This window comes from Pholcus phalangioides, unplaced genomic scaffold, assembly GCF_987345545.1.
Source record: "Pholcus phalangioides strain wild (caught in Gottingen) unplaced genomic scaffold, Ppha-v1.0 ptg000008l_1, whole genome shotgun sequence".
Lineage (NCBI taxonomy): Eukaryota > Metazoa > Arthropoda > Arachnida > Araneae > Pholcidae > Pholcus > Pholcus phalangioides.
The window spans coordinates 43,481,134-43,506,981 of record NW_028301601.1 but is presented as its reverse complement, the minus strand read 5'-3'; the positions used below and the strand labels follow the sequence as shown (position 1 = coordinate 43,506,981).

At 39.0% G+C, this 25,848-nt stretch overlaps 1 non-coding gene across 1 annotated transcript; it reads left to right on the top strand.

Moving 5' to 3' along the window:
• Nucleotides 1–21,614: 21,614 nt before the first annotated feature.
• On the top strand, nt 21,615–21,688 carry TRNAS-GGA (transfer RNA serine (anticodon GGA)). The gene has a single exon. It is a non-coding gene; the product is annotated as a tRNA-Ser (tRNA).
• The last annotated feature ends 4,160 nt before the right edge of the window (nt 21,689–25,848 follow it).

Here is a 25,848-nt window from a genome sequence, read left to right as displayed (position 1 = left end):
CCAGCAATGACATGACAAAAGTTAAGAGTGGAATTTAAAACCACTCTCCTGCTGTCTCTTTTGCAATGGATGCGCGACGTGGTACTTAAACTGTCTTATATCTGATTGAGCGTTTGAGGATTCTTGCTGTAAACAAAGACCATAAACTTAAAATGGCCCCGCAGAAAGAAATCGCGAAATTCAACTACCGTGGCGCTATCTGTTATATAGATACAATTGCAATCAGTTCTGAAAATTCGTACCACTGTCCTTACATTTTTCTATTTTATCTAATCCCTGCACTTATCGATCACTGTTTCCAAATTATGTCATTTCAAAGTGATGGATTCCTTTCCGAAATACCCGGTATGATATATTTAAGACAGATTTGTTGGTTTTTTTAAATCTCTCTCTCTTGTCGTATTTTTTAAAATTTAAGGAATTGTAGCAAAAAGGAATTTAGCTCTGCTTTCTCTGTATGCGCCTAGGTGTCAGACCCCCCCCCCCCTTTTTTGTTACTCTTTTTACTACGATCCGTTCGCTCTTCTCCAATGCTACGATGACTTTAGCTGTATTAACAAACTGCTTCGTGCAGTACCGAACGAGGATTTTTTTGTTCTTGTTTTTTTTTAATAAGAAGTAGGCTTCAGAGAGAAGTTCCGAAAATGGAACTAACCCCTTTCTCGCTGCAAGCCATACAATTACAATATCGTCATATGCATGTTTTCGCTTCTGAATTAGTACTTAGGGTCTTCCATTTCTTCCGTTATTCTCTTTACTTTGCGGAGCTTGAGAAACTTTTAATGGAACAAGAGATAGCTTTTTTAGAACTTCCTCGACGTCACCAATATCTGTAGCTTATTGAGTTCCGTAAGATTCAAAGAAAATCCATTCTACTTACGAGATCGGAAATCGGACGTGATTCTCACGATAATGTCACATTTACTTCATTGCGATCGACTTTCCCTCGTTTCGATTGAGAAATAAATCGATAATTTTTTATTAATTCAGTAAATTTTGAAGAAATAGCTCCGATAAAATGAAGAGAACCGATAAAAAAAATACGTAGTGAAACCTCGCTATAACGATAAACCCCTTCTACAACGAAACTTCTTTAAATCTTGTTAAGTATAACGTAAAAACTCCAATCGCTATAGAGATATCCTTTACTACGATAAACCCCTTTATAACGAACTTTTTTAAATAAATAAATAAATAAATAAATATATATATATCTATTCTATAATATAAAATCACAAACAAACTCGAAAAGGGCCTGTTGCTAAGCAACCGAGTGACGGAAGTGGGTGAAATTTTTGAGTGACGGAAACTCTGTTACGGAAGTGGGTTCGATTGATATATCGATATTCACATTCATATATCGATATGATATCATATATCATATATTGATATTGGGTCGATATTCACATATCGGGACCCATTTGACCCATCGGGACCATGTTATGTGCATGTACCAAGAGGCTCCTACATCCTACAGCAGAGCCCTTAGGCTGGAATTTAGATTTCGAGCCCCCAAACCAGCTTTTCAGGGGCCCCCCTGTGATTAATTTATAGTGTGAAAAATCAAAAAGTGAAAAGAATCGTTGTGGCCCCTGTCAGCCCTTCCTTTGTGGGGGGGGGGGGGAGGTCCATGCCGAGAGGTATATATATGTGTAATATACACACACAACAGCAGTGCTCCCAACACAGGGTCGGGGTACCCGGGGAAGATTTCACGTATAAGTAAAAAGTTTTCATTTCCAGGGGCCCTTGATGGATCTCATTGTTTTCTTGCTGCTTTAACGTTGAAAAATTTCGATAGCGGAAGCAAAAGATATATCCAGTCTGGGGCCCCACCAAAAGTATGCGAATTGGTCTCCCGGGTAATTGGTTGGGGGGTCCTGGATTTTATTCGTTGGTAAAACGAATACAAATGAAAATTTTTCATGGTACTCGCTCCGTGGGATGGCCGACAAGCTTCCAAGTCGGGGCCCATGTTTACAGGTTTCATTTTGGGTGCCCTGGATTTTATTTGTTGGTAAAACGAATACAAATGAAAATTTTTCATAGCACTCGCTCCGTGGGATGACCGACAAGCTTCCAAGTCGGGGGCCCTATGTTTACAGGTTTCATTTTGGGGGCCCTGGATGAATCTCATTCTTTTCTGTTGTAGAATTCGCAACAGCGGAAGACCGAGATAAAGCCAGTCTGGGGCCCCACCAAAAGTATGCGAATTGGTGTCCCGGGTAATTGCTTGGGGGCCCTGGATTTTATTCGTTGGTAAAACGAATACAAATGGAAATTTTTCATGGCACTCGCTCCGGGGGATGACCGACAAGCTTCCAAGTCGGGGGCCCCATGTTTACAGGTTTCATTTTGGGGGGCCCTGGATTTTATTCGTTGGTAAAACGAATACAAATGAAAATTTTTCATGGCACTCGCTCCGGGGGATGACCGACAAGCTTCCAAGTCGGGGGCCCTATGTTTACAGGTTTCGTTTTGGGGGCCCTGGATGAATCTCATTCTTTTCTGTTGTAGAATTTGCAACAGCCGAAGCCCGAGATAAAGCCAGTCTGGGGCCCCACCAAAAGTATGCGAATTGGTGTCCCGGGTAATTGGTTGGGGGCCCTGGATTTTATTCGTTGGTAAAACGAATACAAATGAAAATTTTTCATGGCACTCGCTCCGGGGGATGACCGACAAGCTTCCAAGTCGGGGCCCTATGTTTACAGGTTTCATTTTGGGGCCCTGGACGAATCTCATTCTTTTCTGTAGTAGAATTCGCAACAGCGGAAGCCCGAGATAAAGCCAGTCTGGGGCCCCACCAAAAGTATGCGAATTGGTGTCCCGGGTAATTGGTTGGGGGCCCTGGATTTTATTCGTTGGTAAAACGAATACAAATGGAAATTTTTCATGGCACTCGCTCCGGGGGATGATCGACAAGCTTCCAAGTCGGGGGCCCCATGTTTACAGGTTTCATTTTGGGGCCCTGGATTTTATTCGTTGGTAAAACGAATACAAATGAAAATTTTTCATGGCATTCGCTCCGGGGGATGACCGACAAGCTTCCAAGTCGGGGGCCCTATGTTTACAGGTTTCGTTTTGGGGGCCCTGGATGAATCTCATTCTTTTCTGTTGTAGAATTTGCAACAGCCGAAGCCCGAGATAAAGCCAGTCTGGGGCTCCACCAAAAGTATGCGAATTGGTGTCCCGGTTAATTGGTTGGGGGCCCTGGATTTTATTCGTTGGTAAAACGAATACAAATGGAATTTTTCATGGCACTCGCTCCGGGGGATGACCGACAAGCTTCCAAGTCGGGGGCCCTATGTTTACAGGTTTCATTTTGGGGGCCCTGGATGAATCTCATTCTTTTCTGTTGTAGAATTTGCAACAGCGGAAGCCCGAGATAAAGCCAGTCTGGGGCCCCACCAAAAGTATGCGAATTGGTGTCCCGGGTAATTGGTTGGGGGCCCTGGATTTTATTCGTTGGTAAAACGAATACAAATGGAATTTTTCATGGCACTCGCTCCGGGGGATGACCGACAAGCTTCCAAGTCGGGGGCCCTATGTTTACAGGTTTCGTTTTGGGGGCCCTGGATGAATCTCATTCTTTTCTGTTGTAGAATTTGCAACAGCCGAAGCCCGAGATAAAGCCAGTCTGGGGCCCCACCAAAAGTATGCGAATTGGTGTCCCGGGTAATTGGTTGGGGGCCCTGGATTTTATTCGTTGGTAAAACGAATACAAATGAAAATTTTTCATGGCACTCGCTCCGGGGGATGACCGACAAGCTTCCAAGTCGGGGCCCTATGTTTACAGGTTTCATTTTGGGGCCCTGGACGAATCTCATTCTTTTCTGTAGTAGAATTCGCAACAGCGGAAGCCCGAGATAAAGCCAGTCTGGGGCCCCACCAAAAGTATGCGAATTGGTGTCCCGGGTAATTGGTTGGGGGCCCTGGATTTTATTCGTTGGTAAAACGAATACAAATGGAATTTTTCATGGCACTCGCTCCGGGGGATGACCGACAAGCTTCCAAGTCGGGGGCCCTATGTTTACAGGTTTCATTTTGGGGGCCCTGGATGAATCTCATTCTTTTCTGTTGTAGAATTTGCAACAGCCGAAGCCCGAGATAAAGCCAGTCTGGGGCCCCACCAAAAGTATGCGAATTGGTGTCCCGGGTAATTTGTTGGGGGCCCTGGGTTTTATTCGTTCGTAAAACGAATACAAATGAAAATTTTTCATGGCACTCGCACCGGGGGATGACCGACAAGCTTCCAAGTCGGGGGGCCCCATGTTTACAGGTTTGATTTTGGGGGCCCTGGATGAATCTCATTCTTTTCTGTTGTAGAATTTGCCACAGCCGAAACCCGAGATATAGCTAGTCTGGGGCCCCACTAAAAATCTGCGTATTGTGTCCCCGCTACTGGATGTGGGGTCCTGGATTTTATTCGTTGTAAAATTGATAAAAATGAAAAATTCTCACAGGGGGGTGTCCGACAAGCTTGCAGGTCAGGGCTTCATGGAAATGTTGGCAGGTTGTAATTCGGTGCCCCTGAATGTATCTCATTGATTTTTGTGGTTTAACATTGTAAAATTTGCAACACATCGGTAGCCCAAGATATATCCAGTGTGGGGCCCCACTGAAATTCAGCGAATTGAATCTGGGGACCCCCATGGGGAAGTTTTCTGGGGATACTTGACGAATCTCATTTGTTTTTTGTTGCTTTATTATTATTTTCATTAAAATTCGCTTCTTCAGTAGGCTGGTGCTTTCACACGTCCCTTTCCCCTTTTCCATAGCACGCTGATGAAGTGGGACGAAATAAACAAGATATGTCCGGGAGAGAAGTGGGGGGGGGGGGGGGTTGGCCGCCAAAGGCGGCAGGGGGGCAGAGCCCCCCTAGTATATATATATTTAGAAACTGCCACGACGATACGTTTTATATTTCATTCAAAATCACCTTAAATACGTTTTTAAACTCTTCACCTGTGTTTGTTCCTTCGAGAGAGTATTAATCCTATCGTGTTCTATCTATATATGTACAGTATATCTTTTGAAAGTATTAATAGAGCTGCTTTCTGTGTAGCACGCATTAGTGATGCGCGGGAAATTACTTTACAGGATGGAATGACAAACTGAATTGTGTTGAAAACTAATAAATTAGATCATTTGATCATTTTTGTCGCACCACGGTCATTTTCTGCACACGAGGGCTAATTAGACCGGGACCTACAATTTATTGCCGATCCCGGTTGGTACGCTAACCCCTCGATGGGGGACTCGTTTTGTTTCCGATATCTATGGCTTACGTTTCATTAGGCTCCATCAGCAAAATGCAGGAATGTCCATGTTAACATTCAGCTCATGTCTTGCGAGAAATCGAATCGGTTTCCTTTTTACTTCATCTATTTGAACATATTCCCGAACGATTCCAACTATTCAGCGAATGGATTCGTTTCAACGCTTATCCGCGAGGCACATACGTACGTGAATTGGTTTTTTGTGGATTCGCCATCTCAAAATTGATATAGTTTCGGCATTTTTTTCCTCTCTAAGAGATACATCCCCTCTTCCTCCCCCAAAACTAAATATTCAATTAGGAAAACATTCAATATCTTGTTACAGATAAAATGCGTTCTCGGGACCATTGCGTGAAGCGAACATAAGTATACACGAATCGAAACACGAATAATAAGAAGAGAAGCAAAGAGATATCGCCATCATATCTCCGTAAAAAAACATATCGATTTTGAAATCGGATATGAAGGAAAACATTCCAATTTCTACTGAATATGCATAACTCGAAGAAGAATAAAATACGTGGTTTTTTTTACCTTGTATTTTTCTTCCCGCTAGAGAAGAAAAAACCCCTCTTTCTTGTATGGGATTTATCTCAAGGGGGATTTTAACAGCGGGCCATTTTTCATAAAGAAGCCGACTTTGAAATTGGATTCTTCCGAAAGGATAGTAAATTTCCCATACATTCATCCGAGAGTTTCATTTTCATAATATGAAATGTTTCTAACCTTTTTCTTTTTGTTTGTAGGGCTCTTTTGGTCAAGTCTTGTGAATATAGATTAGGATGGAATGACATACATACTTTTTCATCAGTTATTTATTATACAGTTGAGCAGAGATGTAATGAAATCGCACGCAGACGTGAAAAACATTCTTGATATCCGCGATATTCGTTATAACTGATACATGATAAATACTCGGGTATAACGACAGGAATACGCTTGAAACAACATTTAAAAACTTATTGTCCACGTGCTACAGGTGATCCTCAGATATACAGTATGATTCAAATTGTTATTCCGTCGAACTACCTCTCAAATCGTTAATTTTAGAAGTACACTTCCAGTTGCGAAACGTTTTCAAATAACACACGGTTTCTGCAAATGACGTAATGTTTTTGAGGGATCGTACCAGGGCCCTCTTAAGAGCATCATGGGACCCCGGGCCAAGTGATTTTTCTGAGGCCCTACCTGGAAAATTCTCGAAAAATTAAACTACCTCTCATTTTTCTGAGGCCCCTCTTCTCTTGAATTAAACCATCTCAATGAATATTGCACTTGGAACTCTGGAGGGGTTTTTTTTCGTCTCAGGAAAGACATGGCAACGACTTTCTCATTGGGTTTTACAGCGCACGGGAACTGTATAGGAAGTTGATGTTTTTATTTTTTTATGCGTACAATCCCTCAAAAAAAAAAAAAACGCAAATTAAAGAAACCACGTGTCATTTGAAAACTTTTTGTGAAGTATGCTTCTAAAGTCAAAAGGTTACATAGTTTAAGGTCAACGGACAAACAATATGAAGCACTTTGTATGTATCTAGTACTTTTGGATAGTATAGGAATAGTCGGGTAATATGGATTACCAGATTTTCTCTGCCTTCATGTGCGGCCCTTAAGTGGAACAGTGAAAATGCCCCCCATGATGCTATAGAGTCAGTGTCGCTTGGTTATCAACATCATCACGGTTTTGCTATGAGAAAATATTTGATTTCCACTTTGTCAGGGTTCAAGTTTTGTTCAATTTCAAGTTTTGTCAGGGAAGCTTTCAAAAGTGTTTATTAACTATTGGAAACGTGCACAATAATTTGAAACTAAGTACAATGTACATCACAAGTGTTGCATTTTAGGCGGTGAATTTTCCTGGCGGTGAATTTTCCGGACACGATTCTTCTCGGTTAGATGAGACTCAATTTTTTCAAAGATGGTGTGTTGCGTAATATGGGATATTTCAAGTATTATCTGAGTTGTAAGCTAGAATATCTCTTCAAGACAATAAGTTTAGGTAGATAGAAGAGGTGAGGTCTGAGAATAATGTGTGTCCGGCCCTCGAGGTGGGCCTACCTTGACTGTTTTGGGCTATAATAGGAAGATCGCTTGTGTGAATCGCTCTTGTAAAAGGACTATGACACCACTACATAATCAACTACAGAAAGACAGACATGACCGCTGACCGCCCATAGAGACCATCCTGGGAGGTTTTGCGCTCTTCCCGAAAGGGATGGACGGTCTCGGAGAGCCTTACTATGCCAGGCTAGATTATGAGATAATTAACCCCGGAATAAAAAAAAAATCTGGTCTTACCCCAAGAAGCAGCATTTCGCGAGCAAAAATTTAATGCCTCTGGGGTTTATTAAAGCATATACATGAAACATGTATATGCCAGTCATCTGAAAACGCTGACAATCATAAAAAATATTTTTATTTGTTTTTGTAGTTCGATGGCTTTGAAGAGTTTTTCTTGGAGGAGCTCCGGGACGAAAATCACAGAAATCGATACTTTTTAAAATCATAATTTGAATTCAACGCGTTTGAAGTTAGGATTTTTTTCTAAATTCAGTTTATAAGCTGTAAGATTTATTTCCCCCCTTTCAGAGGAGTACGAAGAGGGCCCGTGGCCCCTCCCAAGCCAAAAACGATGGAAAAAATGAATATTTCAGTAAAAGAACTAATATATTAAAAGAAAATACTTTCTACATGTTATTCTAACCACGTTCTGCTAATTTAAATGCTTTTTGAGGAGTGGTAACTCAAAATTTCTCGGGAAGAAAATTTTTGTGCCCTCCCTAAGCCTTATGTGCCCCCCTCTGCAACGGTCGATTCTGCTCACACGCCCCTGCTCCTTTTTTTGAATTTCCAAAAACGTGTTTCGTTTTTGTTCATCAGGTGATCACAAACTTAGAAGAAAAAAGTTGTTTACAAAAAAAAATATATTTTTCATTTCCTCAACATTTATTTGAGTCTAAAATCTTTCAAAAATTGTTATAAAATTCTGTGAAAATTGTTTTGGCTCTTAAATAATAAAAATATATAATGCAAACACGGAAAAATATAACTTGTAACACAATCCTGAAAAATATAACGAATAACACGATGTTTAAAAATGTAATGTATAAACACAAGTGCTTGAAAAATATAGGTCTTAAAAACGAAAAATTTTAGGAATCCTCATTTACCTTCTTGGCTGTCGTTTTCTGCAATGAAAAATTTAACGGTGATGGCAGTTTTAGATATCAAAACACGAGTCTCATTTACCGAGAATCATAAATATACTCGATCAGCATTCAACCTAAACGACCAAATTGTAACTACTTTCAGATATAACATCAAAAATGCGTAGTTATTCGACTAACTATTAATAACCTCATAAGTTAAACCACAAGTTATAGAAAAATATGTTTTTGATGAACCTTTTTCACAATCTCACATTTTGATGCCTTATATTTATTTAATTTAATCAAAAACATGAAAATATGTAATGATAATAGACACTTGTGAAACGTCAAGTCCTCCTTTAACTTGTGTTTTGGAATAGTCGTAAGCGCAACACGCGGTTACCATTTCTAGAATGATTTCAAACTAGTTTCAAACCACTCGTCTTGTGTTCACCGTAAAATATATTTCCGTAGAAGGAAATTTGCCAGCACAGAAGAAGACGACAGTCACGTGACAAAACGTCAGCGAGGAAGAAATAGCCCCCCCCCCAAAAAAAAAAACTCTCTCTCTCTCTACTTTTATACTCAAATTGAGATCTAGTTTTTTGGCTGACAGTCCAGTCTTTTAACACTTTGACTGCAGCTGTTCTTAAAAATTTCACAAATGCTTCAGTTTCGCTGATACTCCATGGCTCCAAGCTCATAGAATTTTCAAAGTCCGTCTAATCACATTTCCATTTCCCCCCATCATGTCTTCACTCTAACAATTCATCTGTACTCGCAACACGCACACAGGAGAACAAAAACTCTCATTTTTCATACTAGAACATCCCTCTAGCTGCAACGGTGTGACGCCATAACTCCTTCAGTGTATATGAGATCTTTGCATTTCTTTGACGTCGAAGCGAGGTTCATAAACATTATTCTCAAGGGGATTGTGTTTGACCACTTGACCTTATGGCGGAAGTTTCGTGATAACCGAGCTTGACTAAAAATTGCTTGTTTTCGAAAGAACTTGGGTCCTTTCTATATTTGACATAAATTATTCATCCTGCTTCATTTGTCAGAAATTTTATACACTTCCAGTTAATGCTTTGATCCTTGGCGTGAAAATAATTGACAAAGGCTTACCGAGAAATCTCATTGAAAAGTTTGGCGCAAACTATATGAACGATTAATGGGTTACTTATATATGGACGCTTATCGCATCTGTCTTGGATGTTAAAGCTTTTATAAGGTTACTTCTGGAATAGCACTGCAGCGTCATATAGTGCTTTGCTCGGCTTTATATTGTTATAAAGTTTAAGGCGTATCTGGTAGTTGCTTCGTCCGTGTTCGGATAAGTAATGAGGATTAACCGAGGATTTCGCCGAGCGTCGTTTAAATGGCAGAAAGCGCATTAGGAATCGAACACGAATAAGCCATCGCTTAAAGCCCAGTTAATTGAATTCGCGGATAATGCTCACGCTCGACAAAGTTCGGCCAAATTTATATGGAGACGCTGATGAAGGCTTAAAATCCGAGGACAGTCGCTGCTGCTGCAAATAATTCTACAGCCTCTCGTTGTGAATAACCCGCGAGCGTTTAATTCAATGAACGTCGACTATGATTTGCATCACAACGTTATTATTACTTCGTGTTAGTAAATGTCACGCGGGAGAGTGAACTGATGTTTACCCGTAATCACTGTACTTCAATCGAGGAAAACATCGGAAGAGTTATGAAAATCGTGCACTGCAGTCTGATGAACTTTTGTTATTTGTGACGACACTCCGGAATGATAACTGAAAAGGACATTGCTACTTACAGTCGTTACAGTCGCGTGAGGAGCCAATACTGATCAAGAGGAATCGAATTATCACAGAAATATTCCGGTGAAATCTATCTAACAACAGGCACCTTACGTTTCTCAGAAAATTGACCTTTCGAAGAAGTGGCACCTTAATAAGGGGGAAATATAGTGGAATAGAATAACTATATATATAGTTACAAGGAAAAATGACACAAAGTCAGAGGAAATATTCTCAACGCAGAAAAACCTTCCAAAACGATAAAATCTCTCTGAAGAACACGGGTAAGATAATTATAACTAATAGAGAATTGATAAATTATTTTATTCCTTTTTGCACATTTCATACGTTTTGCCTCATTTTATTCTTTTTTGAGCTTTCTATTTGTGTTCATGCACATTTTACTCTTTTTTTATTGCACATTTTATTTGTTCTTTCGCATTTTTTTGCATATTTATTCGTTCTTGAACAATGTTTTTTCTTTGAACAATTTGTGCAATTTATTCTTTCTAGCACATTTTATTTGTTCTTGCACATTCTTTTTCTTTACATAATTTATTCTTTTCAGTAATTTTTTTATTCTCTTTGCATATTTTATTCCTTTTCGTGTTATGCACATTTCTTGTACATTTTATTTTATTCTTCTTTGCAGTTTTTATCCATCTTTGCACATTTTATTCGTTCCTGCACACTTTTATTCTTTTTCTCGGATTTTATTCTTTCTTTTCTGCTTGCTCTTTATATCCACGCATGTGTCACAAATACTGCACTTTATCTGAAAGCTACCAGAACATCGCTTCAGAATTGCTGAAACCGTCGGATATTCACTTTTTTTCCAGGCACATATCACCAGCTCCGGCAAATGGAGGTTCAGAAACAAAACAAACGTTACTTATTCATAAAGCCCATTTATTAAACAAAAGATGAAAAACAAAAACGATGGTGTATGTATGATACCATTCATAAAAACTACGATTTTTGCTCCCTGCAGCAATTGTAAAAAATATCTCCTTTACAAAAACTTACTATTACATGGTATGATGTTTAATACATTGTATGTCTCCCATGCGATGAAATACAGTCCGTACAGCGCCTAGGCATGCTGAGTATCAAATTATCGATCTGATCTTGGGGAAGATCACTCCACTCAGCAAGCAATGCTCTCCAAAGTTCCGGTACACATGTAGGAGTCGGTTGACGGGCTGCAACTCGTCGGCCAAGCATGTCCCACACATGCTCTATCGGATTCAAGTCAGGTGAGAATGCTGGCCATTCCATACGGGTTATATCCTCAGATTCAAGGCATTCGTTCACGATGTTTGTTCGGTGAGGACGGGCGTTGTCATCCATAAACACAAATTCTGCGCCCATGGCACCCCTAAACAAACGTACATGTTGTTCCAGAATGATGTCCCGATAAATGTGGGCTTTCATGGTTCCGGTTTGAATATGCAGATCTGTTTTGGAACCCAGTATAATTCCACCCCAAACGAGCAATGCTGCACCACCGTAACGGTGTCGTTCAATGATGTTGTCTTGGTGGTAACGGGTACTTGAAGTTGTCCATGTGAATGTCCGACGTGAATCAGACTGCAAGCTGAACCTGGACTCGTCGGAAAACATCACACAAGCCCACTGTGACGATGTCCACATTGCATGTTCTCTACTCCAGGCTAATCGCTGCCGACAGTGAGTTGCCGTGAGCGGAACACATCTGACAGGCCTGCGAGCATATAGACCAATATTTCCCAAACGTCTGTCCACGGTTTGCCTTGAAACTGTGGTACCCGTGGCTGCAGATAGCTGACGAGACAGGTCGGATGCTGTGCTCCGTCTGCTTTTTTTGGCAGTTACTGCCAAATACCGGTCTTCATTCGGCGTTGTAACTCGGGGGCGACTGACATTTCCGTTATCTTGGAATCGTTGCCAAAGCCCAGAGATGACACTTCGGGCAATTCCAAGTTCCTCGGATACTTCCATCTGAGTACGCCCACATTCCAGGCGGCCGATAATTCCACCACGTAAAAAATCATCCACATGCGTCTTCTGTGTCATAACCATTTGCTTATGGTACTGAGCGCCTTACAGAACTCTTGTGAACAATTTTGCTTCTTTGCCACCACTCCTTATATACCCCCCCCCTTACACTCTCGTCATTGTGACGTACTATCGGCATCATCTGGTGGCTTCCTGAAATTTGCATATCATTCTTGCAAATGTGTGTGATAATTCTACAGGTGAAATTTTTACTTTAGATTTTGATTTCCGTGTGATTCTGAATTATCCTTAATTTATGGACATGAGTGTATATACCTATGCCATAAATTTCCATTTTTGTGCTGCATTTTTATTTCTATGATACTTTTTTTTCCAATTTCAATTATTAATTGAATGAATGCAATGAATGAACATCATCACTTTAATAGGCGTATCGTTGAATAAAATATTAGATCGAATATTGGACTTGAACTATAGTGTAGAACACCAAACTCCTAAAAAAAATTTCGCTATACCAGTAAATATATTTATACATATATAGGCTATATACATATTTTTCGTACGGAATTTTTTTTCATATCTCATATTTTTCCCGTTCGAGTGTCAATAATAAATATGCATAAGTTACATGCCATTCAATGCCTCCTTACTGTTTCATGATTTCTGAAGATTTGTATATAAGTGACATAAATCACAGGATGTAAAAAAATGCGAAAATATTTTTGTTGCATGCGTAGCATTTCTCTCAGCTTTAAATCGCTGTTCGCCACTTGCACTCGCAGACAAAACGGAAATGATAAAATTAATTAACAGAAGACTATATCAGGGGTGTGAACACAACCTTACCAGTCCGTGGACTATTTGTGCGGTATTCCTTTCACTCGCGGGCCAGCAACTTGGTCATATAGGGTGACCATATGACCCGTATTTTACTGGACATTCACATAATTATGGCCGTTCCAACTTCTTTGCAAAATATCTCGTTGTTTTCCCTTATTTTCAACGAGGTGCAATGGAATCTTTGAAATCAAGAATTAAAATTATTTTCTTGACTAATGAATTATGTAGTGATAACTATGACTCTATCAATAAATAAGTTCATTTCACGTATTTATGTCAAACGTATACTTCTTTTTAAGTCAAACAACAGTCCTCTATTTTTCGCCATTAGTGATTTACCGTAATTCTAGCGAGAGTTGGCAACTTAATTTGCCTTCGATAATTTTATTGAACTATAATTGACAGTTTCACTTGCATTTGTCAGTTTTTTGGGGATATCCCGTATGTATCCCGAGTATTCGAATCGTTATGAAGAAAATATGGTCAGCCTAGGTATTTATAGTGTGGCGTGTATTGATACTTTTTACCGGTGGACCTTGAGGGAGGGAGGTGAAACATCTTGGTGCTGTATATAATTCATCCCTGCTCTAAATTATTCCAAAAGCGCATTATAAAATTAATGTGTTCATCCAAAGGTGGTTTTTTTTCTTTCACAGAACATAATCTGACACACACACATCAATATCTTATAATGTCTCATGTAATGTATCAGGTTCTAAGTTTATTTTTCCTTTTTTTGGTGTGACTATTCTGTTTTACATACGTATATCATCTCCACGATAAAATCACCAAAATAATGTCGAACGTTGAACCGTTGAAATATCTCGCAATAAAGACGTTCTCTATAGTTATCATTCATTTTCTACAGGGCGAAAATATCACGACATTCACCGAAATTTTCGTATTTTAAACAAAATACGATCAAATAGCCTGTCTTGCGCGACAAAGTCTTACAGAGATTCCAGAATAAAGCTCCGGCAGTTTTAAGATCGACAATGTCGTCGTTTCCAATACGGAAAATTCCTGGATAGGGAAGCGCTTGACAGAATAAGATTGATGGGTACATGGTAAGCGTTGAAGAAGGAAAAAGCGCCAATGGATGAACTTTTATGTAAAAGTAATTCATAATAGTTCATGTTTTCACCAACAGAAGATCACCTCTTGATATTTGGTGGTCTTATGGGCATTGTGATGGCTTCATTTTATTTTACTTTAACCGACCCCATGCAGCCCTGGTTCTATCGCCAAAGGAAGCTGGAATTAGGGGGGGGGGGGCAATGGGCAACTGCAATTGTGGGAAACTTTAGGGGGGGGGCACCACATTTTGTGGGAGATAAAAATTCACTGTTGAAAAGGGATCGAATTTCATGTCGGGGGGGGGGGGTCCGGGAAATATCACGTTGCTCCCTTCCCCTCCTCCCCACTAAAATTCTAGTTACTGTCCTGGCCAATGGCCAACTAGCATTTCACTTCCGAATGGGTTGGCTGTATCAAAATTGATTACTGCGGACCCTAACCGTACATAATGTGTGCACATAATTGATTATCGTGCATTTAAAGACATTTGTACTCAGGGTGCTGTTATCTAACTTCTAGAAACAGAACTGGGTATGAATGGATATTTTTAGAATTGCAATTTGAATGTTAAGAAAGTTACTCACGAATGTGAGATGTCGGATCAAAAACTGAGGACCGCCCCGTATTTATCTCTCACATTTGGGAAAAGTCAGAAAACCATCTTCAGCCGACCATCACTGAACGCCTGCAGATTTCGAACCTGAGACCTCGAAAGTCAAATTGATGGATATCTTGATTATATTGATGATATACAGGGTAATTCAAAGCTCAACGTACAACCTTTTAGGGGAGGTAGAAAACACAAAAACGAAACAAAATCATATGGGAATGTAAGACCGGAAACCCCAACCTGATCAGCTGGAGGATAAACGAAGATGCAGAAATGTCAAGCCAATAACGGGTGGGAAACCCTTTATTTAGCGATACTTTACAAGGGGACAGTCAAGTGTACACGTTAAGTTTCACAACAAGTGTTCACCATCCACAATTATGCACGCTTCACAACGTTGACACATTGATTATCGAACCCTTTCAAAAATCCAAAACCCTTCCCGGCGTTTCGTGGACGTTTGCAGCTTCGACGGAGATTCTAGCGCCGTGGATGGTAAGAATTTTGAGCACTTGTTGTGTGAAACTTAACGTGTACACGTACGGCCGTCGTGTAAAGTATCGCTAAATAAAGGGGTTTTCCTCCCATTATTTGCTTGTCATTTCTGCATCTTCGTTTATCCACCAGGCTGATCGGGTTGGTGTTTCCAGTCATACATTCCTATGTGGTTCTGTTTTGTTTTTGTGTTTTCTACTTTCCCGTTGAGTTGTGAATCACCCTATGCATTGATTTTTGTTCTCTATGAAACCGAACAAGGTTCGAGCTCTTTCGACTGTTTAGTCAATTTTAGCCTATTTTCCTAGTTAAGGGTTGGGACCGTGAAACAAAGACCTGCCCTTTTTTATGATCTGTCATTGGAGGCAGAGGTACTCGAGTACAGTTTATGATGATGACTTCATCTCCACCACCAGTCCAACCGTAACCCCGCTTTGTCACGAGTAAACTTACTCGTCTCAGAAGTCATGGGCCACGGTGGAAAATTCAACGACATCCAGGCCCGGCACACACACACACACTTCCCCCATTCATCTATCTTATATATAAATGTGAAAGTATGTATGTATGTATGTATGTATGCTCTTTATACAAATCTACAGTTTTAGACCGATCGTCGCCAGATTTTGCATATATACCAAACAGGACCGGGATTGAGCCGTAGGCTACTTTAAAAGTTCGTCAGAGCTGGGCAAATGCCCGAAATGGGCAAAAAACTGTCGGGCAACAATGGTTTTGGAGCCTCAACAATCACTTTCGGAACGTTTACTTTGGTTACCGTGGTTTCCAACAATGCGTTTCAGACGGGAATATATGCCTTTACAATGGTTTGTCACACCTTTAATTCTGTTATTATAACAGTTTACTCCTTTATAACGGTTTGTCACTTTTCCAATCCTCCCAGTAATTGAAGAAAACCCGGGAAGAGCGCCGGGTATGTCTGCTAGCCTATATACAGGGTATGCTGTAAGTGCTAATGCGGCCTTTATCTCATCAACCGCCCATAGTATAGGTATAGTTTCAATTTAGAAAATGCTTAAAACGCGTTTGAATAATATTCGCTGGACATGGGACGTCACTAATAGTCAACTACGGTGACAAAACTGAGAATAAAAATGTTCAACTCCAGCTGCCAGTCGTTAAATAATTATTAAGGTAAACATATATAATTTTTTTACGGGGCGGGCAACGTCGCCGGGTATCAGCTAGTCTATATATATAGAATTGATTTTCTGTGTGTCTGTGTGTGTGTATGTTTTGTATACAAATCGACAATTTTGGCATATATACCAAATGAAACCCGACTTGAACGATAGGCTACTTTAAAATTTCGTCAGAGCAGGGTAAATGCCCAAAACGGGCAAAAAAACTGTCGGGCAACAATGGTTTTTAGGCCTCAACAATCACTTTCGGAATGTTTACTTTGGTTACCGTGGTTCCCTAGCAATGCATTACAGACGTGTATAAGCCTTTACAATGGTTTGTTACTTCTTTAATCCTGTTACTGTATGGATAATAATTTATGCCTTTAAAGTGCTTTGCCAAATTTTCAGTACTCTCAGTAATGAGGGTCAGGTAAAGGGTGATCCTCATAGAAATCAGTGTTAAAATTGCCGATTTTAGCGTAGAAATGCGGAAATTTAGTGGGGTTTTCTGTCACATAAATAATTTTAAAAATTGTATTGAATTAACGATTTTTGAAATATTGAGTTCGCTTAGAGATATACGAAGCCCAGGAGATTACATATGAAGTAATTAGCCGGACCTACTTTTGAGTTGGATATTCATACAATAACATTGATTTCAACTTTTTATTTACATCTTCTCAAGCTCGAAAATGAAAATGTGTCTATATTGTCTTTTGATATTCAACTGCATAAATTCATATAGTTTAGGATGCTTTTTAAAATTATGGGCCCGTAAAATACATCGAAGTAATTCCATAGCTTCAATCAAGCATTTTTGGAAGCTGAAATAGGCAGATGGATAATTTGAAGTTCAAAAGAGCAGGGAATCGAAACACTTAGTGCCCTTAAAAAAGGAGAAAAAATATTCATTTCCACCTTTCTTTAATTCTATATTTGTTTCTTTCATGAGTCGCGCTGGAAGTCGCTATATTGGTTAACTTTGACACGGTTTGCCTGTCCGTCAAAGAAAGAGGGAGATATCGCATGATCCAGAAAACCTTATTGAAGAAAACCCGGGCAACGCCGGGAATTACAGCTACGTAGTTTATTTATAAAATGACACATCAAGTACATGGATATGGGGCAACATAGGCAGAAGCACAGAAGCACTTCACCTGCAGTTCACGGGTGGGGCCCACGAAAAACTAGTTATGCAAGTTATTATATATGTACACATATGAACATATATAGACAGCAATACAGTTATGAAAGAGATACAAAAGAATTTCGAATGATACATGATGATCATAGATGCAACAAATACACATCATGCAAAATCAAAAAAAGGCAAAAACATTTGACTTTTGCAAACAGAAACACAAATACAAATACGACGAAGGATCGACCATACATCAATAAACGCCTAAAACTCTCTATACAAAATTTGGTTTGAAATTCGGTAATTACATTTGCTGTATCATTACATTCAAATCACTTTCCAATAAAAATTGTACAAAAGTTACTCATGATACAACTACAGAACACGGACACAACGGAAATGGTTGCAAATTAATATATCAAAAGATGTTCAAAATAAGAAACATTTCGCAGAACGTTTTGGAAATCGACATAACGTAGACATGGGACAAAAACTCTGTATACAAGATTCGATTTTCGATTCAGAAATTATATATTCGAACAAGAAAGGATGTGGTACCAAGAAGAGAGTTGCCGGTGTTCATGACAAATCGCACAAGCATATTACTTGCGCGGTTCGTCATGAAAACCAGTAGAAGCGACGGGAGTCGCTAAGCTACACCCGTAGCATGTAGCGACGTAAATCGTCCGAACGTCAGTGTCCGTGTGGGTACCAATTGTTTATGGCAAGAAATTTTCATCAGAATTTGACGTCAGCACCCGGATCTGTCAGTTGACAGATCAGATGTGTGGGAGTTATGGAATCGTGATTGTCTTCAATGAAACGAACCACTTTGGCAATTTGCTGTCAGCAGGACTTCTTTTGAAGAAGATGTTGCCTCCATAGAGTTTTGTTTGCATCAGAGAATTTCCCAAAGTGAAATTTCTTGGTAAATTTTCACTCCGTGGCGTAATGTGTCACCTTCCCTAGACCTCCGCACTTACAGGTACTCTGGCCATGCTTAACAAATCGGTGAAAGTACGAGGGAAATGAGCTGTGCTCTGTCAAGAAATAGGTCATTTCCCTAGTCCATCCGAGACTCCGGAAAGCCACGTGTGGACGAACTTTCCTCCCGGAACGAACTGTAGAGTCCTAGTAATGTTGCTATCTATTGAATGTAGTTCCTCCCTCAACAGCTTTTTGGCCCATAAAATTGAGGGAGGCAGTGAGACACAAATCGCTTCGCTCTTTGTTGTTCGTTTGGCCGATCGATCCGCTGTCTCATTTTGCCAGTTCTGTGCATGTGCCCAATTTTACCCATGATAGAGATATGTGGGAATGTTCGGAGCAAAGCAGACGAATATGGATGCCCATGGAGTGGGGTGACTGGGGTGCTCAAAATAGTATATAGCGAAGAAAGAGAGTCCGGATAGATGTTTTTGACTTCTCTTGTCATGGTAGCGTATTTAGTGGCCTCCCAGAGCTCCAGGAACTAGGCCTGGAATAGGCATGATGACTTCACCGAAAGCCTGGGTCAGATCCCTACGATCAGCTGAATTGGTTTATTGTTGCTTTCCCTATTTTGAAACGCAAACCCGTCGCTGCATCTCCTTCAGAATGTCTCGTCACAATAACCAGCAAAGCCGAAACACAAAAAATATATTCATTTAACCATTAATTGTGGAAATAGATTTCAGTACTTGAAACGTATTACACACCCAACGCTACACTAAGAACGTGATTCAAATATCGAACGGCAGCAAGAATTTTGAATGGTGATAGACCTAGGCATAAGACTGTCAGAAAAGAATGGAAGCTAACTTCAGAGTAGAATATAATGAATGTAAATTTTATAGGGATGGGCGCGCAACATCGCTGTGAGTAAATACTCGTATTAGAAGAGCACGATAAACCAAAACCTCAATATAATATCGAAAAAACAAGGTACCAGAAAAATATCAAAACAATTTTATTCGTTATTTATCATAGCCCTTGTTAGTTGATGTTGTTTTCTCATTTAAGAATTATTACCTCTCATTTGATATCAATGTTCAGAAATTTGCCTTTTCTTTTTTGAAAATTCGTTCCATCGAAGAATCTGCGAGATTCTTCTCAAATACTTTTTAGTTGTTTAAAAGTAATAAAATTAAAACTTCGCCAAAAAAAAAAAAAAAAAATCCTAGACGGCGAGTTTTCGCAGAATTTTTTTTCAACTTTGAAACTGCGATAATTAATTAGCAACCTGAAGACCGAGGAATTTTAATGAAAACTTCCAGACAAATTTATTTTGCCAATTAATAAGCTTTGGAATTTCCTAAAGTTGGTCGGATATCCATTCTCTAATGGAGAAAAAAAGTTTTGTTTTTTAATGAAAAAAAAATCGAATTTTAAGTTTATTGAAGTTAAGAATAAATTAATTGGAGATTTTCTCGAAATAAAACTATTTAAATGAATGGAATTTTCAGATTTTGAGAGAGAAAAAAAGAGAGACCCACTAGACATCGAGTCGGAATTTGTCCATATAGTACTAGTTATCCCCCCCTCCATAAATTATTTATCAGTAGCTTAAGAAGCCTGTATTGCTTCCAATCAAATTCGAAAGAAGAGGAACTTCGGTGACAAACTCCTTAATTTAATGTATTAAAGATAAATCAATTTGCAACCAAACAACAACTAGATAAATCATCTATTAAAAAATACAGAATTCGAACCATGATAAAAAATTCACAAAAACCAATTCAACAACTAGATAAATAATCTGAAGCAGTGGAATGGATGCGCTGAAATCCGATTTCAGCAAAGTTTGGAATTTTTACATAAGGTTTGTGACACAATTTATCAATTTTCTCGCAAAAATTTCTCGAACGTAAAATAAAAAACGAATTAAAGTAATTCAATTTGAAAAAAAGTTAAAGGTCTTCTCCGAACGCGAATGCACAAGATCTACCATGAAATAGTTTCTCACCATTTTTTTATGGAATTTATATTCCGATTGTTTCATTAGATTTATACAGGGTGTCCTGTAAGTGTTAATGTGGCCTTTATCTTCATCAACCGTCAGTCGTAGAGATACGGTTTCAATTTAAAAAGAGCTGAAAAGACGTTCAAGAATTACCCTGTACCAGTTTTGAGAGTGAAAATCCATGTGTAATTTCTAATTAGAAAGTTGTTGCCCAGTCTCTCCTGAGGCCAAAAAAAATTCATGTTTTTCAAGTGCAATATTCGCTAAGATATTCGAATTAAAAAACCGGAGAAAATTTGGGAAAATACAACATAAATGAGGGAAACGAGCGCTGTCTGTTAGTTTTTGCTGTTCTTTCATAATTTTTCTTCGATTTTTTAATTCAAATATCATAGCGAATATTACACTAAGAAACATGGAATTTTTTCTGTTGGCCTCAGAATATACAGGGCAACAGCTTTCTAAATGGCAGTAATAGGACAGAGGGACCGTATCAATATTTAGATTTTTTTCTTTGTTGTACACTGTGTTTTAACTCTCAAAACTGGTACAGGATAATTTTGGACTTCCTTTTGAGCATTTTTTAAATAGAACTCATACCTCTACGACTGACGATTGATGAAATGAAGGGCACATTAGAACGCACAGGACACCCTGTATAATATACTTTGTTATCTATAATACTGTATATAAAATAACATGTCCTGACTGATTCATCATCACAGAGCCTAAACCACTGAAGCTATAACTATGAAATTTTGTCAGTAGTTTGATTTCATGATGTAAAGACTAACAGGGTTTTGTCGGACCACACAGTGTATATTCGAATTGTATGTGCCTTTCATATGTATGTGTCTTGCTATTGTCCAATATTTTTCAATTAAAAAAATATAAATTTTTAAAATATACAATAAGAGTTTGTTAAAGCTGTTGTGCGGTGCAGTTGACATGCCAGGTAACAAGTTCATTCGAAGGTTTTGGAGCTCGTGTACACTGAAAGGGACCGTACATGGACGCCAGACCAGACTCAGGCCAAGCTCACAACTGCTGACGCTGCCACCAGATGGCGACTTACACAAGGATGACGTCACTCTCCGCTATCATACGAAGGTTGTACACGAGCTCCAAGGAAAGATTGAGAGATTCGGTGCCTCTGTAGTCTAGTGGTCTAGGGCGTTCACCCGGAAAGTGAAAGGACGTGGGTTCGATTCCCCGCAGGGGCAGTTGACTTTTCTCTCTTTCCAAAATATATCTTCGTAACATCCAGTTGTTAAAACCTTCGTATGATAGCGGAGAGTGACGTCATCCTTGTGGAACAAGTTCATTCCCCGCAGTCGGTGCTATGGTGGTCAGCTGAAGTTGGTTTTCCCATGCTCAAGGCGCAAATGCTAACCGGTCTTCCTTTTGGAAAAAAAAAACCATTTTTACCTGGCCACAGCTAGTAACAGGCCTTATAAAATTTAAATTAGACACGTAAGATTATTAATTTACTGACAGTTTCGCCTTTATAAGACCATTGAAAACATACATGCACGAAATTTCATTTGATTGCACCAGAGCACTTGATAATCCCACAACGCTAACTTTTAGGAACTAAAATGCCTCCGTTGGATTAGTTCTGTTAGTAAATTCCATTGTGCTTTACGAAAGCGTCCAAAAGTCTGTTCAGGAAAAGGAATATCATTTTATAGTCCGCGGTTGCGTATAATCCGCATGTGAAAATTTCATCCAACTACAAATGGATGAAATTAATGAATGAAAATGAATGAAAGATGAATGAATGAAAGAGGCGGTTTTTGTCACGGTTTTAGCGAGAAAAAAATGCAGATTTTTTCTACTTACATTAGTATACACGCCATTTATAAATGAAGAATTATTTGAATATTGAATTATTTTTAACAAGTTAATTTTAAATAATTTATGCTTATACCAGTTTCCAGAAATAAAAACTGCAGATAAGACGCAGCGATATATTAATCCGCAATTGGAAATTCCGATGTTTCCTCTAACCCGTGGATTATTCGCAAGGAAAAAAGTATTCGGATAATTCCACTGACCGACAAAAATAAGAGAAATAATATGCTGACCGTAAAAACAATTAATTTTCTAATCATAATATTTTTTTTGAATGATATGAATTTTTGTAAATAAATAGAAGAAATGACTCGCAGACTGGAAAAAAAAACCACACAAAAGCATAAAAACAGAATATAATACATGATAATGATATAACTGTAATAATATAACGCATAAATGCATAATAGAAGAAACTACAAATAAGGAAAATTAATTTACAATAATATATAGTTTTTGCAAATGAATAGAAGAAATAATTTTCGGACTGGCATTAAATAAATAGAAGAAATGACTTGTCAGACCTGAAGAAAAAATACCGTGAATAGGAAAATTGATTCGGGGACTGGCAATAAATCAATAATTTGGGAGGTGGGGGTGGGAAATAATTTTTGGTTGGCAAAAATTACTGCAAATAGGAGAAATAATTTACGGACTGGCAAAAAATACCTAGTTTACTGATTGTCTGACTGACTGACTGACGCAGATGCATTTTTTCAGGGCGTATACCGAGTCTATAGACTCCCATAAGCTTTCCTGTTCGATGCTGCTCTATACGAGCTGGATGAAATACCGAGTTATAATTTAAGAAGATAAATAAATGGAAGAAATAGTTTGAAAACCTACTGATAGAAATTTAGATCAATATAGAGACGGTATGACATTGAAAATTTGATTTGAAATTATGTAGGGCGGAATGTTTCATGGACTGGTAGAACATCCCCGCAATCGGTCTGCGGTCCAGCCAAATAAATCACGTGTATCCGATTCGGTACTCAAATAATATAATTGTCTTGTATATTATGTTATTTCCGTTAGTGTGTGTGTGAATTTTATACTATATGTGCTAACTCTTTATATTTCTTTTCATTTCAGATAAACCACGAGCAAATCGCGTAATATATATTCCACGAACCGCAATCGAAGATGGATGAGGATTGATTATAGCAATCGTTTTCATCGGTTTCATTGTAAATTTAAGATTGCATTTTCTGTTACTGAGCGGGGTAGAAATTCTAAGAACGAAACCTCATTTGTTGGAGTAGTCCCGGGCAGGGGATTGAATCTCGGATTCGATTCTAATACATCAAGAGCAATGGCCGCTTTAAGGGTGAGGCGAGTCATCATTTTTAGTGGATTCGTCCCGATCGGAATGAATTTACTTCCTCCCGTTTACTGTGAACAAACTTTTCTGAGTTAAATTTTCCAGCAAAACCCAATCGAAGATTGGTTGGATCTGCACCGGGGGAAACTCCCGATATCAAGTGTATGGAGGAGGTCCCTTAGATGAGGAAAGAGAAAAGAGTTTGTGTGGGGAGATGCCAGATATTGATCGAACCCGTTTACCGTTCCGAGAGATTTTGAATGAATAAAATCTGTGTGTTCAGAGAAATTTCCTTCAAAATTCCTAATTTGAATTTCTGATTCGAATCCTTCGCCAAAGTTGAAAAAGATTTCTCACGAGGTTATATTGAGATGTCGCATTCTTCTATTGGCAAAGAACCTGAGAGAGGAAGATGGATGATTCCCAATAGGTATCGTGATCCAAAATTAGACGATACTCAACATCCTCGAACCATTATGAGGACGTGAAACGGGACGAAGATATTACAGCTTTTTCAGTAAATAATTGCCGAGTGGGAATAACACGAGGTTACGAGGAAGGACCATTATGATGATTAACGGAGGACAAATACATCTTCTCCTCCCCAACCAATGCTCAATAATCGTACGTTGTATTCGAGATATTATAACATTTGAGTTATTATACAAATCTACCGCAAAACTCGCGACAAATTACGAGCTCTCGACGGTTCAATGGAAATGCAAACTGACAGTTCAATAAGCTTTGTATATAATCGTGGGATCTGTCAATTCTAGAAACTCGTAGGTGATCATATCATTTAAATATGTATGGATTCGCCTCGGTGATGATTGCGTCGGCCGTGTCAAGACACAGATCCTGAATTTTATATTTCGTTTTCACGTATTCATTTTTGGCGCATAAAATGGAATACATCGAAATTCGTTTTCAATGGGGTATTTTTATAGATGATTTTTACGTGCAATCATTTTTTTTTAAATAATGTTATAAATGTAATCAAAATTTGAAATTAAATTATGGTTCATTTATAATAAAGTCAGAAATCAGTCAAATCGTGTTCAAAATCTCTAATTTTTCAGAAAAAAAGAGAGTTTCGTCTTTAATTAGGAAAATAAGCAACCCTTTTTATGGTGCAAAAATGGCTGCTTATGAAACGGAAAATAGCGGTCAAATGTTCATAGCTATCCAATATTCTCATTGCCTTTAATTCTGTTTATGCAGCCAGAGGGACACAAATGTGAAATCCGATAGAACGGAGGTTCTAATAAACGAAGACCGAGAGGTCTCTTTCGCCAATAAGATTATATCCTTATTTGCCAATAGAATGAATGCCACTATCACCGAATAATATTCGGCAAATAATAATGTAAAAAAAATTTCTTCCTTTCCGGCCTCATGGTCCCCTCCCCTAGAACCTCTCCTAGGATAACCAAGGGTTCTGTGGACCCCCGGTTGAGAACCTTGAATCCATGAATACTTGAATTCCAGAAAATCAAATTCAGTTGACCACCACTTTGCCTGGATGAACTTACTTTACCACACACCAACTCCGGTCATATCACCATACGGCAATTCCCTACCAATGAAGTTTGGTGAGAAATGAAGGTGCCATCTATCGGTGGTCACCCCTGGCTCAGTAGGTCAAGAGCTTGTTTTCTATGTTCGAAACCGTTGACTCCCGACGGTAACCTTCATGGCGGAAGACGAGCATCTTACCACTGCATCGCCCGGGCGCCACCTGGATGAACGTGGTTCCACAAGATGGAAGTCCACAGCATGATGCCTGCTCATCGATAAGACTGAATTAATGTAGCAATCTTCAGTTAACGCAATAAATCAATAAATGCGTCTTCTGATGATATATATGTATGTGTTGCCACCATCCCCCCCCCCCTCTATTTCTCACATGTATTAAATGATCTTTCATAATCAATGCCGCTGTGAGAGAGAAAGTTTTCAAATGAAAGGGAGATTGAGATCAATTTAGAGACGGATACATCCCTTTAATTCACAATTTCCGAAGGCATTTTTGCTCGCTCGAGTAACGTTGGGCCAACTTTAGAAATGTCATCTCCCCTTTCAGGTTGCTTCTGCGTAATGGCATCGCTAATTTATTCTGATTGCCTTTCCACGGATATAGACGCCGATAGTGAATTTTCTGCCGAGTGATAATAACTCGTCGGAATTTTCCGCGAGCTTCACATA